Source organism: Balaenoptera ricei, chromosome 18 (genome assembly GCF_028023285.1).
Source record: "Balaenoptera ricei isolate mBalRic1 chromosome 18, mBalRic1.hap2, whole genome shotgun sequence".
In the NCBI taxonomy this organism is placed as follows: Eukaryota; Metazoa; Chordata; class Mammalia; order Artiodactyla; family Balaenopteridae; genus Balaenoptera; species Balaenoptera ricei.
In genome coordinates, this window is record NC_082656.1 from 6,615,270 (window position 1) to 6,633,849 (window position 18,580).

Here is an 18,580-nt window from a genome sequence, read left to right on the forward strand (position 1 = left end):
TTAAATGTGAGTGATCTAAACACACTAATTAAAAGACAGAGATAGAAAGGATTTTTTTTAACCCAACTATATATTGTCCACAAGAAACCCGATTTAAATATGAAGACTCTCCTGCATACCTGAAACTAGCACAACATTGTAAATCAACTATACTCCAATTAAAAAAATAAAAGAAAAATAAATAAATATAAAGATGCTCACGAAAGTAAAGGGATGCTCACAAATAAATATAAAGATGCTCACAAAAGTAAAGAAACACATGATGCTGTGCTTCCCACCAAAAGTAACGGCCTGAGCAATTTTTCAGACCTGAGATACTCAGAATGTTTTCTTCTCTGTGGATAGGTTTTTCTCTTTTTCAGATCTTAATGTTTGCTATTGGCAATGAGCACCTCCTCAGAATGACCATTTCTGATGTGAAGACCCAACACACAAACTGAGCAGGTGATCCCCAAGATGCCAGTTGAGTCCTGGTTCCAGGTGAAATGAAGGAAGTACACTCCATGTTGTCTCTCCCACCAAATGCAGCTGTACAGCCGGTCCAGAATGCATGGAGTAGCTACTTGAGAATGCTAAAAAGTAACACGTAGCAGGCAGACTGGGAAGAAGACCGGAATTCGAAGCATCGCAGAACTGATGGTGAATTTACAAGGGTTTCTCTCCAGTATTCCTCGGCCTGAATTCAGTGCAGCTTGAAACCTGGAAGTGGACACTTGGATGTGGGCAGAGGGGTCTCCAGGAGAAGCCCTCTGTTTCTGGCTACAGGAGTGGGAAAGGGAACTCCTAGCACTCAGAGAGAGCTAAGTAAATCTTTTTTCTTTTCTCCATTTTCTCATACCCCAACCCACAAGCACCCCTGTGGTCATGACAGCAGTAGTGGTGGCAGGAGCAACCTGCCAAACCGTGAGAGAGGGGAACGTTCCTCTCTGCTGGAAGGAGCTGTGTCCCAAGAGGGTGAGGCAAACCCCACTGCTTTTATTCTCGGGGTTTTTTTTGCAATTTAGCCACAAAGTGCACAGCAGAGTGGGGCAACTAATGTCCCAGCTTTCTGGCTGGAGGACTAGAAAGAGGAGCCCCAGGGAACTGGAACAGATGGTGGAGATTGGGGAGAGGGGGGAACTTGGGAAAGTGACCCCTTAAAATTGTTTATGTGCCCCTGGGCTCACCCCTGAGCTCCACGTGTGTGACTGTCACTCACAGCATATGTGGATGCTAAGAACTGAAGAACAGGAGAGGCCACCACCCGAGGCCAGACTGGCCATTGTTAGGTGCGTGTGTGGGGCAGATCCTAACAGCACTTTAAAGGCTTTGAAAACTGAGTTGATGCTGGAAGCACAACCCATAGAAGGCTGCATGGAACCATAGCCTGAACTCTACCTGATCAGTTGCCTGCTATCAATTCTACGTAAGATTTAAACAAGACCCAGTGTCACATAATGTCGTATTCAAAACGCCCAGGACACAATCTAAAATTACTTAGCATACAAAGAACAGGGAAATCTCAACTTGTATGGGAAAAGTCAGCCAACAGACAGTAAATTCAGAATGACACAGTTGTTGGATTTATTTGATGAAGACATTAAATGCAGCTATTTTTTAAATGCTCCAAGAAGTAAAGCCAAGTACTCTTAAAATGAATGGAAAGAGGGACTTCCCTGCTGGCACAGTGGTTAAGAATCCACCTGCCAGTGCAGGGGACGCGGGTTTGATCCCTGGTCCGGGAAGATCCCACATGCCGCAGAGCAACTAGGCCCACGCGCCGCAACTACTGAAGCCCACGTGCCGCAACTACTGAAGCCTGCGCACCTAGAGCCTGTGCTCCACAACAAGAGAAGCCACCGCAACGAGAAGCCTGCACACAGCAACGAAGAGTAGCCCCTGCTCGCTGCAACTAGAGGAAGCCCATGCACAGCAATGAAGACCCAATGCAGCCAAAAATAAATAAATTAATTAATTAATTTTAAAAAAATTCCTGTAAAAAGAAATGAATGGAAAGCTAGAAAGTCTTATCAAAGAAATAGAAGATATAAAAACTCAAATGGACATTTTAGAAGTAAAAAATATAATAGCCAAAAAAATGAAAGTCGCTGAATGGAGATGATGAAGAGTCAGTGAAGTTGAAGATGGGTCTATAGAAACTGTCAAATCTGAACAACAGAAAGAAAATAGATTTTTTTAAAAAAAGAAGAAGAGAGTCTTGGGGACCTGAGAGAGAAAATAAAAAGGTCTAATATTTCTGTCATAGGAGTCCCAGGGGGAAAAAAAAGGAGAAAGTGTGTTTACAGAAAAAAAATATTTGAAGAAATAATGACTAGAAACTTGCCAAATTTGGTGAACAACATAAACCTACAGATTCAAGAATCTCAGTATCCCTCAAACAGGATAAGCCCAAAGAAATCCACGTCCAGATATACTATAATCAAACTACTGAAGACTAAAAACAAAGAAAAAATTGTGAAAGCAGTCAGAGAGAAATTACACATTACCTGTAAGAAACAATTCAAATGACTACAGATTTCTTACCGTAAACCATGGAGGGCAGAGGACCGTAGAACATTTTCAAAGTGCTGGGAGAAAGAACCACCAACTTAGAATTCTTTATCCAGTGAAAACATCCTTTGGAATTGAAGGTGAAGTAAAGACATTCTCAGATGAAAGGAAACTAAAAGCATCCTTTGTCTGCAGACCTGTTCTAAAAGAGCTGTTAAAGGAAGTTCTCCAGACAGATAGGAAATGATACCACAAGGAAACTTGGAACAACAGGAATGAAGAGCAACAGAAATAGTAAATATCTGGGTATATAATAGACTGTTCTTTTCCGATTGAGCTCTTTAAAATATATTTAAAAGCTGGAAGCCAAAATTACAACATTGTCTGATGGAGTTTTCAGTGCACGTAGATGTGATTCTTAAGATTACTACACAGAGGAGAGATTGCAGAGAGACCCATTTTGACAGTGAGGTTTCTACTTTCCACATGTGGTGGTAAAATACTGATTTTAATTAGACCGTGAAATGTTAAATTTTTATATTATAGTTCCCAAACCAGCAACTAAAAAATGATGTAAAGAGATGTGGTCAAAAGTGTAATTAGCAAATTAAAACGTAATACTAAAAAATGTTCAAATAAACCGAAAAGAGTCAGGAAACGGGAAACAGAAGAACAAAAACAGAGGGAGCAAACAGAAAACAATAAAGTGGTAGATCTAAATTCAAACGTATCAATAATTACACTAAATATAATGATTTAAACCAGCAAACAGTGGCTCATGGGCCAAATCTGTTTTTGTAAAGAAGGTTTTGTTGGAACATGGTGGCGTGCACTCCTTTATGTACCGCCTGTGGCTGCTTTCTTGCTGCAACAGCAGGGATGAGGAGCACCACAGACTGTATAGGCCACAAGGTCCAGAATATTTATTATCTGGTCCTTTACAGAAAAAATGTTTGCCAAGCTTTGGTCAAAACACAATAGTTAGAAGATCAAGATTGTCAGGGTATGTATGGAAACATGAATTAAAAAAAAACAAATGACCCAACTATCTGCTGTTAACAAGAGTCTTGCTTAAAATACAGAAAGATGGAGGTTAAAAGTCAAAGGCTATATATAACATGGAACCATAAATCAAAAGTAAGCAGGAGTGGCTGTGTTGATAGCAGACAACGTAGACCTCAGAGCAGAGAAAATTACCAGGGATGAGAGGGATATTGCACAATGTAAACGGGTTAGTTTACCAAGAATATATAGCAGTCCTAAATGTGTTTGCGTCTAACAATGAGCTTTAAAATGCACCAGGCAAAAACAGAACTGAAAGGAGAAAAAGACAAATCGAAAATTATGCTTGGAGATTTCAACACCTCCTCTCTCAGTAATCAACAGAAGCAGTAGACAGAAGGTTAGCAAGGATATAGAAGAAGTGAATAGCACCATTAACCAACGAGAAGTGATAGATGTTTATAAAATACTGTACCCAACAATAGCAGAATACACGTTCTTTTCTGGTGGACGTGGAACATTCCCCAAGATAGACTATATTCTGGGTCATAAAATTAACAAATTAAAAATAATTAGAATCATATAAAATATGTTGTCTGACCTTGATGAAATTAGACAAAAATCAGTAGGAGAAAGATAACAGGAAAATCTTTAAACATTTGGAAATTAAATAACATACTACCAAATAAGCCGTGTGTCAAAAAGAAGTTTCAAGGGAAATTAGAAAATACTTTAAACTGAAAGAAAATAAAATGACTACATTTAGAAATTTGTGGAACATGGCTAACATAGTGCCTAGGATGATATATATAGTATTAAAAACTCAGAAAAGACAAAAAGTCTAAATCAATGATCTAAGCTTCTACCTGAAGACACTAGAAAAAGAATGTATGCTTGTAGCATGTATCATAGGTACAGTATAGCACAAAAATAATCCCAAAGCAAGCAAAAGAAAGGAAATAATAAAGATAGGAAAAATCAATGAAATTGAACACAGAAAAATAATAGAATCAATGAAACTGAAAGCTGGTTCTTTGAGAGAGTCAGTAAAATTGATAAACCTATTGTAAGTCTGACAAACAAAAAGACAAACTTAACCAGCATCAGGAATGAAAGAGGGGAAATCTCCACAGACCCCACAGGTATTAAAAAGGAATGAGCTATTGATACACATAACACCTTGCATGATTCTCAAAGGCATTATGCTGAGTTCAAGAAGCTACACTCGAGAATTTGCATACTCTTTGATTCTATGTATGTGATATTTTCCAAAAGGCAAACCATAGTGATGGAGAACAGATAAGTAATTGCCAGGGTTCAGGGATGTGGGGCAGGTGTGCAAAGGTAGATTTTTGGAGTAGTGCAGCTGTTCTATGTTCTGGTTGTGGTGGTAGTTACATAAATCTATACATGTTTTTAAATTCATAGAACCATACACAAAAAAGTCTCCCACACACACACAACACAGTCAATGTTACTATTTTTTAATTTTTTAAGTAAATTTTTTTGAAAAGAAAAAGTCACAATCCATATGGTCATTTTCTTATTATCCCTTGGGTCTTATTTTTTTGAAGCTTATAGGATAGGCAAATAGATTTAGTGTTTGGTGAGACAGGTTCTCACTTCTTCACGGGAATAAGTTACATCTATAGCAGGACACCGTAAAGTGTCAGTTTGTGGTGAGTCATCTTCAAAGCATTCATCGACGTGCTCTGGCCCAGCCTCTGACTTGGTTGACCTCTGACAAGGTACCACTCGAAATAGTACAGCCTTGGAGCTCAACAAGGACTCAGATTCTCAGCTTCACCCTGAAAAGCCTGAGAGACAGAAAAAGATTTGAAAAGGGCAGTTAGTTAATCTGGGCAGCTATTAATCTGTAGCCTCCCATTCTTCCTCAATTAGAAGGAAATTATCCAAGCTGGGAAGGGGGAAGAGTGTTCCAGAAGAATCTCAAGATGCAATCTTTGTCTATATGCACCTGCCTCAGGATAAGTCCAAGAGGAGAGGCTAAAGCCCAGTGGAACCCTCATAATTTGGGGGATCCCAGGATGATGGGGAGCTATGCCTTGCTCATCTCACTTGGACTCCTGGTGGTGACAAACCTCCCTGACCTCCCTCGAGCTGCAGTGGATTGAGGGTGACAGAGCAGAGGGGGGTGGAGAGCGGGGAGGGTAGAATAAGACTCCCGGGAGCTTCAGAGGATGGAGAACACCACCAACATGAGGTGGAACAGGGGATGGGCGTGGACATGACAACCAGAGGCCACAGTGAGGACGTTGTGAGGACAGAGCCAGGGATCACAGCCCTTAAGGCATGGTTATACACAGCAGTGGGTGTGATGTGAAAGACGACACTCAGAATCCTTCCGGATGAGTCACAGCTCAAAGGCTGCCAGCCCAGGAGCACGATGGAAGGAGAGACAGAGGCCACCCGCCCCTGCCCACGCCAGGACCCACTCGGAATCAAGCCGGGGTGGCGTAGGAGAGAAGAAAACCCAGGAGAGGGGGGTTTCGAACTGGAAAGTGGCTGATTTCTGTCAATCTACATTAAGAAATTATGCGATTTAACTTTCACCTAAAAGCAACTAGACTACCTTTCCCCACACTGAGGAAAATCAGAGGCTTGAGGTAGAGATTACGGGCAGTCAGAGAATAAGAAAACTATACCTGGGAATACTTGAATTTTTGAAGTTCATATATATAACATACCTTTAAAGAATTGTTATAACGGAAAACAGGGAGGAATGGTGGAAGTCGTGTTTTTTGACCTGGTAATATATTCTAGCCGCCAGATGAGGCCCCCCGGGGCTATAGCAGCCACCCAGAGACTATACATGAGACAGACTCTTTTTGCAGATGGAAAACTGGAGCTCAGAGAGGCTGAGTCACAAAGGCTGCACAGCACAGCCAGGATGTGAAGGCATCTGACCCTCAGCCTGTCCTGTTTCCCTGGTGCTTCACAAGCCTCTCACGACAGGAAGAAACACAAGGGTAACCAGTCGTTCAGATCCCAGGGTACCCCTGTCCCATAGCCGGGGACATGGAGAGGCTCAGGGGACACAGTCGTGCTGGCATCAGAGTGGCCAACATCCGTCCTGACATTGGGCAGCTGTGAATCTCAGCTGACCCTGGAGAACCGTCTCAGACCATGAACTCACCCGTACTCCATGAGTTTGTATTGTTATTTCAAGTAACACATATTAGCGCTTGCTTTAAAGATAACAGGGTTTAAAGTGGGGAGTTCCCAGGAGAAAGGGGGCTTCCGCCCACCCCACTCAGTTCTCCGTGGGGTGGATTTGGCTTAGCCAGTGAGCTGTCCCGTGTCGGTCGTCTCAGTCGTTAACCTCTATTTGCAATAGTTAAGTTGTTCTGCTAGAAGAAGGAATGCACCCGAGATGGAGGCACAGAGTACTTTTCTCGGCAAAGCAGAAGCAGGTCAGCTTAGGCTGCCACAGAGCAAACGCCTGCCTGGGAATAGCCGTGACTGCCTGCTTTTGCATTCCCTTAGAGGAAAATCTACACTGATTTTAGGAGCATTGGGCATAGCCAAGGAAGAAAGAGGTAGAACCACCCAAATTAGAATCTGTAGCTGGCTAGAATCCTTCCTGCCCCTGGGAATCTATAGCTGGGGGCCTAAAGGGGCAGATTTCTGGGCTTCTGCCCAGATACAGGTGGTCCCGGAGTTGAGGAAGAGAGGGGAAGCTCTGGGGCATATAAAGTAGACTAGCCAGAGTGAGGAGAAAGTTTGCATCTGTAGCAAGCAAAGAAGGGCTAAAATTCCTAACACAACGAAGCAAAAGGGTTTGATGCTTTATAATCAGAAGCTGTAGTGCTTATGGCATTTAGCGTAGTTACGGTGTAGAAAATAACCTGCTAGCGTAGGGGAATCACGAAGAGGTACTGGAAGTAAGACTGCTTATCCCTCCTTGTTATTAGCTAACATTTATGTATCTTACTGTGTACCAAGCCTTTGGCAGGGGCTCACCACCCCTTGTCCTGTTTAATTCTCTCCACAGCCCTGTGGGTGGGCACTGTTGGGACCTAGAGAGAAGGGTTGCTTTGCCTGAAGTCACACAAGTGACGCAGAGCCAGGCTGGAGTCTGACCCAAGGGCAAGGTCCTTCAGACTTCATCACTACATTCATACTTAGCACAATAAAGTGAGAAAACGCAATGTAGAGGAAGCACAGAACTGGGCATCAGAAAACTGATCCAGTCCGATCCATGTCAGCACTGTGGTCTGGAAAGTCCACAGACCCTCTGTCTGTTTCACTTTCCTCGTCTGTAAAAGGAGACCGTTCTGAGGGTGAACCGAGCTAGTCCCACGAAAGTGCTTTGGAGATGCTACCCCTTGGTGATGATGACTGTTTCATGAGAAAATAATCCTCAAGTCAAGTGCCTGCTCTGGACCAGAAACTGTGCTCGGGGCTGGGAATACAACAGAGGGCAAAGCAGACGTGGTCTGTGCCGTCGTGGAGTTTGGTGGAGGGATTGAGCAAGTCTTTTAAATAGAAAAAACGGTATTGGAGGGTGCAGCCTCGTCTGGGAGCTCCGGGGTGCAGGCTCTGAGATGGAAGAAAGAGGTGGAGAGGTCAGGGGACACGATGGCAGCAGGTGTGGCGGGGAGAGGGGCCTGTGTGGAAAGTCACTGCGGAGGGGAGGGGACGTGTGTGTCCATGGAGCTGAGGGGGCGCCGACAGAGCCCTAGGCTGGGGAGCTGGTTGACAGGCCCGACCTTGCAGGGCCTCCCAAGGGAATGGGGAGCCCGCTTCTTACGGAGGAGCAAAAGGAAGACCCTGTGTGGAGGGTGATCTGAGCAGACTCACGTTTCCAGAACAGACGGGCAGGGAGACCAGATGGGAAGCTAAGGCTGTGGTCCACACGGGCGTGGATGGTGGTGGCTTGGACCAGTGTGATGGATGTGGAGATGGAGAGATGTCCACAGTGGTGGGAGAGATGTTCAGGAGGTAAGTCGGGTAAGAGTGGTGATGTGTTGGAATAAGGGGTGAGGAAAAGGTGGCCGCCAGGGCTGAGGTCAAGATCTCTGGCTGGGGAACCACACGAATGGGGTACCCCTCACTGAGATGGGAGACGTGATGGGTGGGCTTCGTGGAGGTTCATGGACTGAGTCCTCAGCCATGAAGTCTGAGGTCCTGTGAGGCATCCACTGGAGATGTCCAGTAGGGTAAATAGAGCTGGTGCTTTTGACACCAGTAGCTGGTACATGTTGTCTGACTTTTTTTTTTTTTTTTTTTTTTTTTATGGCTGTGTTGGGTCTTCGTTTCTGTGCGAGGGCTTTCTCTAGTTGTGGCAAGCAGGGGCCACTCTTCATCGCGGTGCGCGGGCCTCTCACTATCGTGGCCTCTCTTGTTGCGGAGCACAGGCTCCAGACGCGCAGGCTCAGTAATTGTGGCTCACGGGCCCAGCTGCTCCGCGGCATGTGGGATCTTCCCAGACCAGGGCTCGAACCCGTGTCCCCTGCATTGGCAGGCAGGTGCTCAACCACTGCGCCACCAGGGAAGCCCTGTTGTCTGACTTTTAAGAGGAAGTGGCAGAGCATCTCCTGGGGGCCTTCATGGTCTGGGTCCAAAGAGATTCTTCTTTGGTATAAAACACAGTGCCTTTCCTTCCGGAGTTGGCCTCGTTTGTGAGATCAGATGACCACGTGACACAATGAGAAATTATAAGTCAGTGTGTGACTTTTGAGCAGGGCTCGGGGTGTGCTGGAAGTGAGTGCAGAGGCTTCCTGGAAAAACTGATACTCACACGGGACACACCTGGCAGGCTGAGGGACAGGTGGGAGGGAAGATAGTGATACACCGACGTGAGCAGGAGAAGAGAGAATAAACACAGCTCTGTGCTGGGACAGGGGCAGCGGGAGCGAGGTGGGAGGCCAACTGAAGATTGCAGCGTATACATCAGAAGACATTGGGTCACGGCGTCCAGCCGCTTAACACAGAGATGTATTTGAAGATGAGACTTGTATTCTTGGAATTGTGACTTTCTATTTCACTGGCTTCTGGTCTTGTTAAAAGACAGATCAGTCATGGCAAACGGCAAACCCAAGTTCAAATGACATGAAAATTGAGTGTGTGTGCGTGTGCGCGTTTATGTATGTGTGTTTCTTTCCCACCCTCTTGCAAAGCTTTAGGCAGTATCTAACAGCCAGCTTAGTGAAAATGATATTTTAAAATAGATGTGAGGGCCTCAAGGAAATGATGTCTATTTCCACTCCTAATCTCAACTATTGGGGGCAGCTGGGGTGACCTGTAATCAAAGCTGGGGGCCCTGCCCTGGGAGGGAATGGACAGCTGTGGAGAGCCAAGGCAGAAATGGAGTAAATGACTATTCTCGAATTTTGGTTCACCTGGAAGAATGTCTTCTGATTTGAATAAAAACATGTGTCGGCACAGGGAAGATGTCTCTTCCCGGGCTTTGGGCTTTGTGTTCCTGCCACACCAGGCCTGCCGTCTCCCTTCACCTCCTTTGGGGGTGGGAACCAGCCCCTGTGATTTCAGAGCCCGTCAGAAAGTGTACACACGGGAGCATAGGAGAGGGCGGCCGAGGGTGTGGGCACGCCCTCCTGATCTGCTAGGAAAGGGGACCCAGTGACCATAAAGTCAGCATCTTCTAGTTCTATCTGCTTATTACAGTCCAGGGAACCCGTCCACAGGCTACTTACAGAGAGGAGGCATTTGTCTAACTTCTGACTGTCCACTTTTTTCAGTAATAGGGAAACTGCCTCATGTGAAACATACAAAGTAGTTCAGGGACAACTGCTTTGGGGCCTATTTAAAATAAGTTGACCTATATTGTCTATAATTAAACCTGGAGTGGGATTGCATTTTGAAAAATTCTTTTAAGCTGATTTATCCTTTTTCAGTGCACCACAGCAGAATCCCCAAAGAGAGGGAGAAAAAATATCTGTGTGTATTTATAAAACATCCTCTTTGAATGAATATATTTTGTGAGAGGAAGACAGCAAGGGGAAACATTACAGCCAAAAGGATAATCTTCTCTTTTGTTGGAAGAGACTTTTTAATAATGAAACAAAGTCATGGTGGGTTCATTCCGTTTACTTATCCAAGTCCAGTGGAGATCCTGTGTTCACTGGACTCTTGATGTTGTCCGAAGTTTCCGATACAGTCAGGATTTATGCTCCCACGCAATAAAAATGCCAGCTTTCTGTAGTCCGGGGTCTGATCTGTTATGTTCTGTCCAGAAGAAAATAGCTTCAGATGCACAAGCGTGTGTGTTCATGCTCTGGGTGCTCTTTCAGCGCGTAGGGTGGGAATCCAAACAGCCCAGGAGAAGGGCTTGGCCCAAACTGCATTTTGAATTCCCACATCCTTTAACAGTCTGGGCCCCTGGAGAGCAACAGGACCGAAAGAAAGGCCTCTGCTACTTGTGATCGCTGAGGCTCGTATTCTGTGCGGTTTGCTTCTCTTATCTTCGGTCCTGGCAGCAGCTTGGATACATGAGACCTGTGCAGCTGCAGCTGCCGCCATCACTCCGGGGCACACACACCGCAGACAGCCAGTGCCGCCCCAAGCACAGCCTGCAAATCATTCAAACGTGGCAGCCCCAGCCTGCAGTGTCCCCGCCCCACTCCTGTGTCCAGACTGCCTTAATTTCAGCCACTTCACCTGAGACAGTTATTCCCAGCTGAAAACAGACCACAGCTGCTGCTCACATCGTAGTGGTGACCTGAAGACATCTAACTATAGTTTTCAAAATACGATCAGGGGGAGCTACCATATCAGTTTATGACACTAGTGTTGGGACCAGATTTTAATTCCAATCCCAGTTAGACTCATCCATTCATTTCATTTTTCCTCTGGGTCTCCGGTGTGTTGCTGGGCCCCCAGGTCCCCTCAGGGAGCAAGGGCGACCCTGGCTTCCGGGCTACAGTGGGTGAGCGTGAGATAAAGTATCAGGGGCATCGTAAGGCAGGCTGAAAACGTGTCATCCTTTGTAAGAAATGCAGGATGATTCTACCAAAATACTCTCCCAGCACATGTTCTTTTATGGTCTGACCAGATCATTTCTGGTTTCATTGTCCCAGTGGCCCCGAGCGTAGCTCTTTCAGCCTGTCCCTGTTCTCTGAGGAGCGATGCTTGGAGCAGCCCTGGGTGCTGGGCACCCCACACCCACAGATCACTGAGCTGCCCGCCCCGGTTGCCCAAATGCCCAGGCAGAGAGGGGGTAGGAAGTGTAGAGATGGCAGAGACAGCCAATAGGGTCCCAGTTGCTTCCTTCCAGAAGCCTTTTCTCTACTGGTCTTGCTCTTCCCATCAGAAAAGGGGGCTAGAGAATTCCTTTAGCCCCCTGCGCCATCACACCCACACTGGGCAGGGGCGCCGGTGTTCCCCAGCACTGAAGTCTTTAGTGCAGGTGTCCTATTGCCTGGCATTACTGGAGCCCTCCCTCCGCTGGTGGCCGTTTGTCCTGTCACCCCAGCTTAGGGGCAGATGAACGGCAGGATGGAGCGGCCATGTGTCAAGTCAATCAGTGACAGAATCACCAGCACCTACACCACCATCTCATCCGGACGTGAACTGAAGTGAGACAGTTTCTTGTTTGCCAGAAGAGGAGAAAGATTCTCACCCACTGGGAGAACGACGTGATTATTTTAGCTTTCTGATCAGACCTTTCCTTGTATCTTCCCATACTGGGAAAGGTAAACCAGCAGGAGTGGGTGAAGGATTGGCTGTGAGGGGTGGGGTGCTTAGGAAAGGTGTTTAGGGAGAGCTTGGCTTCCAGTTGCTTAGCTGGTTGGACGGTGATGCCATTTTGCTGAGACTGATGTGGTGCCTTCCACGATCTAAGGAACTGAGGTCCTATCAGTGGCAGTTAGCATTTAAAACTCCTCTTAGTGATATTTACAGCTATCATTATAAAAACTAGAAGCTCCGTTAGCCTGTCCCACCTAGAAATAGAGCACATAACCCCTATGTTCGTAGCATCACTATTCACAATAGCCAAGGCTTGGAGACAACCTAAATGTTCATCGACAAATGAATGGAAAAAGAAGGCGTCGTACCTGTATACAATGGAATACTACTCAGCCATAAAAAAAGAATGAAATAATGCCATTTGCAGTAACATGGATGCAACTAGAGATTATCATACTAAGTGAAGTAAGTCAGAAAGAGAAAGACAAATACATGGTATCACTTATATGTGGAATCTAAGATTTGACACAAATGAACATATTTACAAAACAGAAACAGACTCATGCACATAGAGAATAGACTTGTGGTTGCCAAGGGGGAGGGGGAGGGATGGGCTGGGAGTTTGGGATTAGCAGGTGCAAACTATGAGATATAGAATGGATAAACAACAAGGTCCTACTGTATAGCACAGGGAACTATATATTCCATATCCTATGATAAACCACAATGGAAAAGAATCTAAAAAGAGTGGATATATGTATATGTATAACTGACATACTTTGCTGTACAGCAGAAATTAACACAACATTGTAAATCAACTATACTTCAATTTAAAAAATCAAAAAAAAAGAAAGAAGGAAATACAGCGCGTATACGGTGGTGGCAGTGCTTCACCCTGTGCACCGTTTGCTGGAGCTCAGAACCTTGTTGTGCTGCCCTGTGAAATCACAGCTATGTGGCTCTGAGGACCCAGCACAGCCCCTGCCCCAGAGCCCAAGGTGGGTTGTCCGCAGCTCTGCCAGCCTACAGGAAATCACCCCGTGCTTGGGCAGCACCCAGGATGAGGGGCTACAGCCCATCCCGGGTCTGCTCTCAACCCCAGCGTGTCCCCGGGATTGGCCTTCAGTCTGCTCTCAACCCCAGCGTGTGCCCAGGGTTGGCATTCAGTCCGCCAGTGCCAGGCTCCTGGGGAGCTGCTGATTTCACCAGTGGAAAAATCAAGATGCCATCCAGAAGGCTGGCTTTGTCCTCTTCTCATTATCTTTTACGGTTTCCCTGATTCATTTTGTGAGTAAATGAAGTGCCATTTGATAAAATGCAGCACACTGAGCTTTCTAAACAGAAGAGTCCTTTGCCATCTCCCCAAACGGAAAGAATACTCAGACTAAACTTGGTTCTCTAGGATCCAAAGTCCGGCTTCTGTCTACACACGCAGAGCTTGGATTTAATTCTTTATTTTGGCTTCCTAGTTATCAAGACAGCTAAAAGCCACGTTCATAGCTTATAATAATCAAGTCAATTTTGACTTTCCTACTACACATCATTTTATCTTCAAACTGAGAAATAATTAAGCCACCTTTGCAGGCATTGCAAATTGGGCTACAAATGAGGGAAATGCCCTATGACACATGGTCTGTGAATGACTTATATCGGATTATCACCTCTGAGTAGAATTTGATTTTGACTCTGTTAGTATATGATTTTTGATGGGCACGTTTTCGTCTTTTGTCTCCATTTGAACTGAAAAGACAGGTTCATATTTTGTGCCTCACTGTATATATCTTGCCCAAGGCTGTTGTCTTGCCCCCAGCTATCTGTCCTAGTGGAACTGCCATCACAAAGTGCCATTTGCATTTATTTATCCATCCCTTCTTTTTCTCATAACGGTGATGATCTGTAAATTATGCTTATTAACATCTCATAGACACTGTTACATTCTGGATGGCTGTGTGCTCCTGGGCACAGCTGTTTCAATCATTGTTTCCTTTTACTGACAGAAAGGAGAAACCAAAGGTTGTTTTGACAATAATCTTTTTTTTTTTTTTTAATAAAGAGAAACTACTGGAAGGAAGGAAGAGTAAGGAAGCATGAGGCCCAAGTTATTTGTAGGAGAGGGCTGTACAAGAGGGTCAAGAGTAGCTTATGAGTCAAATCAGTTGATGCGCTGGACAAACAGTGGGTTTGTAAGATGCATTTACACCGAATCTGAAAAGATGTTTTGAACTGAAAGAGGCATTGGCTGGGAGCAGAGTCACTGCAAATAATGCCGTTGAAAAGGTGGGGTCTCCTTGCTCCAAGGGCACGTAGAGAATCAGGTTGAGTTTTGCCTTATTAAGAAAATCCATAGCGTTTATGCACAGCAGGGCCAAGATTATTAATCAGAATGCCTAAAATCCATATTTGTCATCGGTTCACTAGGCTATGCTGGTACTGCCACTTAACAAACCCTTCTGGGGATGCTACTTGTTTTGCTTAAATAGCAATTTTAAGACCAGAACAGACCCGTGAGACGCGGGTAGGAGCAGTGTACGGGGTAGTTGTCTCCGAGGGGCGGCAAGGGAAAGGGATTAGCCCTGTCGTCTTTGATCAGAAACGTGATGAGCACCGCGAAAGCCCCAGCGGCTCTTGGTCCCGGCAGTCAGGCTGTGTTAGTCGACGGGACCATTTACATTTCAGGACAGCTAGCCATGGATCCTGCAAGTGGATAGCTTGTGCAAGGAGGGGTGGCAGAAGAGACTAAACAAGCTCTTACAAACATGGGTGAAATTCTGAAAGCAGCAGGCTGTGACTTCACAATGTGGCAAAAACAACTGTTTTGCTGGCTGACATAAATGACTTCAATACTGTCAATGACATCTACAAACAATATTTCCAGAGTAGTTTTCCTGCAAGAGCTGCTCAGGTTGCTGCTTTGCCCAAAGGAAGGCAAAGTGTTGAGACTGAAGCAGTAGCTGTCCAAGGACCTCTTGTGACAGCATCACTCTGAGTGGGTCCAGTGTTATTTAGTCTGGAATTTTAATAATGTTTTTAAATTAACATCTTAATTTTTACAGTCTTTGTTGGGAAGTGTAAGGTTGACTGAAATATCTGAAGTTATTATGGAGATACCATATAATAAGGGGAATTGAACGTGAATTGAAGATTAATGATGAATCTAGTTACTGATGTTCTAAATTACACCTCTATGTTTCCATACAAATTGTGAAATTTTTTGTTCTAGTTCTGTGAAAAATGCCAGTGGTAGTTTGATAGGGATTGCATTGAATCTATAGATTGCTTTGGGTAGTAGAGTCATTTTCACAATGTTGATTCTTCCAATCCAAGAACATGGTATATCTCTCCATCTATTTGTATCATCTTTAATTTCTTTCATCAGTGTCTTATAATTTTCTGCATACAGGTCTTTTGTCTCCTTAGGTAGGTTTATTCCTAGATATTTTATTCTTTTTTTTGCAGTGGTAAATGGGAGTGTTTTCTTAATTTCACTTTCAGATTTTTCATCATTAGTGTATAGGAATGCAAGAGATTTCTGTGCATCTTGAGAACGAAAAACGGAGCTGGAGGAATCAGGCTCCCTGACTTCAGACTATATTACAGAGCTACAGTAATCAAGACAGTATGGTACTGGCACAAAAACAGAAATATAGATCAATGGAACAGAATAGAAAGCCCAGAGATAAGCCCACGCACATATGGTCACCTTATCTTTGATAAAGGAGGCAAGAGTATACAGTGGAGAAAAGACAGCCTCTTCTATAAGTGGTGCTGGGAAAACTGGACAGCTCCCTGTAAAAGAATGAAATTAGACAACCCTCAGAATGGGAGAAAATATTTGCAAACCAAGCAACTGACATGGGATTAATCTCCAAAATATACAAGTAGCTCATGCAGTACAATATCAAAAAAACAAACAACCCAATCCAAAAATGGGCAGAAGACCTAGATAGACATTTCTCCAAAGAAGATATACAGATTGCCAACAAACACATGAAAGGATGCTGAACATCACTAATCATTAGAGAAATACAAATCAAAACTACAATGAGGTATCACCTCACACCAGTCAGAATGGCCATCATTAAAAAATCTACAAACAATACATGCTGGAGAGGGTGTGGAGAAAGGGCACCCTCTTGCACTGTTGGTGGGAATGTAAATTGATACAGCCACTGTGGAGAACGGTATGGAGGTCCCTTAAAAAACTAAAAGTAGAACTACCATATGACCCAGCAATCCCACTACTGGGCATATACCCTGAGAAAACCATAAGTCAAAAAGAGTCATGTACCACAATGTTCATTGCAGCACTGTTTACAATAGCCAGGACATGGAAGCATCCTGAGTGTCCATCGACAGATGAATGGATAAAGAAGATGTGGCACATATATACAGTGGAATATTACTCAGCCATAAAAAGAAACGAAATTGAGTCGTTTGTAGTGAGTTGGATGGACCTAGAGTCTGTCATACAGAGTGAAGTAAGTCAGAAAGAGAAGAACAAATACCGTATGCTAACACATATATATGGAATCTAAAAAAAAAATGGTTCTGATGAACCTAGGGGCAGGACAGGAATAAAGACGCAGATGTGGAGAATGGATTTGAGGACACGGGAAGAGGGAAGGGTAAGCTGGGAAGAAGTGAGAAAGTGGCATTGACATACATACACTACCAAATGTAAAATAGATAGCTAGTGGGAAGCAGCAGCATAGCACAGGGAGATCAGCTTGGTGCTTTGTGGCCCCCTGGAGGTGTGGAATAGGCAGGTTGGGAGGGAGATGCAAGAGGGGAGGGATATAGGGATGTATGTATATGTATAGCTGATTCACTTTGTTGTACAGCAGAGACTAACAACATTGTAAAGGAATTATATTCCAGTAAAGATGTTAAAAAAAAAAAAAAAGATTTACCCACCTACAGACTCTCATTAAAGGAACTTCCAAATAACAAAAATGAGAAAAAATAATCTCAGAAAGAAGGTCTGATCTGGAAGAAGGGATGTTATGTCTGGAAATGGATGTGTTACAAGCAGTCCGCACTTAATGAGGAATGAAGGAAGAACCCCAGTAAAACAGTGTGAGGCAATACAGAAGAAATAAGGATCCAGACTTTGCCTTGGAAGAGCTTATGAATTGATTGAGACCTTAAGAACATTTCTGAGCGGCACAGAAATGATGAAATGTTAAAGACCCGAGGTTCTGGAAAAGAGGAGATTGTGTGATGTTATTACTGCGGCATCTGTTTAATAAACTGAAAAGACGTAATATCTAATCAGAGCAGATAATAATCTCTCCTGGAATCTCTGAAATCTGGCCTTTTTTCTTCCATGGACTGAATAGAGGGTCGTAGGATGGCCCTTTGTCAACAATGGCCAGAGTTAATGCTAAAACGTCATCATTAGTTATTCATTCCTACGAGTTAAACAGACCCTCTCCCTAGGATATAGTATGCATAGCAGTTCAGAGGTGCACCTGGTGCTTTAGCAGAGTGGGCCTGGGTATGATTTTTAAAATTTCAAATCGTACGCTCTGCTATTACTCAGAAGAGATGGGACAAGCCCACAGCTTTTTCCCTTTGGTTGTTTGTCTTTTGCATATTGATTTATGATAAATTATATATTAGAGACGTTAGCATTTTATCTATCATAAGCGTTGCACATATTTTCTTTGATCTGTAGATTTCTTTTTACTTGGTTATGCTGTCTTTTAACATATATAAGATTTTGCTTTGCTCTGTAGTCAAGTCTATGACTATTCCCTTTATGTCTTATGGGTTTGATTTCATACTTAGGAAGACCTTCCATCCCCAAGATGATAATGATACTAGTGTATGTTTGCCACTGATACCTTGAGAGTTTTAATTTTAATGTTTAGATCTTAAATCCATATGAAATTTGCTTTGGTATGTGATTTGAGGTAGAGGGTTCACCTTTTTGTTTTTGCACATAAGTAGTCTATTGTCTTAACACCACTGATGGATACTCCATTGCTTCCCATGGATTTGAAATGCCACCTTTATTATATTATGAGTTCCAAAAGGTACATTGTTCTGTTTCTGGCTCCTTTTGTTCTGTTGATCAACTTACCTGGGCCAGACCAAACTGTTTTAATCACTGTAGTTTAGTTGATAGAGATAGAGATATCAAGCATTTCCTCATCATTATTTTAAAAAAATTTTCATGGCTATTCTCAGGCATTTTTCTCTTTCAGTTGAATTATTAAAACAACTTGTCCAGTTTAAAAAAAAAAAGGCTCATTGGGATTTAAATTTTAATTGCCCTGGATTTGGAGATTAATTTGAAAAGAATTGACATCTTTCCAATATAGGATCATTTAATCAAGAGCAAAAAATGGTATTACCTCATTTATTCAGGAATTAAGTTGTGTGTGTGTGTGTGCGTGCACATACGCACATA

General features: G+C 43.8%; 1 protein-coding gene and 1 pseudogene across 10 annotated transcripts in view; both read left to right on the forward strand.

The window, feature by feature from the left end:
- The window catches only part of MTUS2 (microtubule associated scaffold protein 2), a 531,311-nt gene that overhangs the window by 411,750 nt on the left and 100,981 nt on the right, over positions 1–18,580 (forward strand). The window lies entirely within an intron of this gene.
- LOC132352691 (2-iminobutanoate/2-iminopropanoate deaminase-like) lies at positions 11,974–15,151 on the forward strand (annotated as a pseudogene).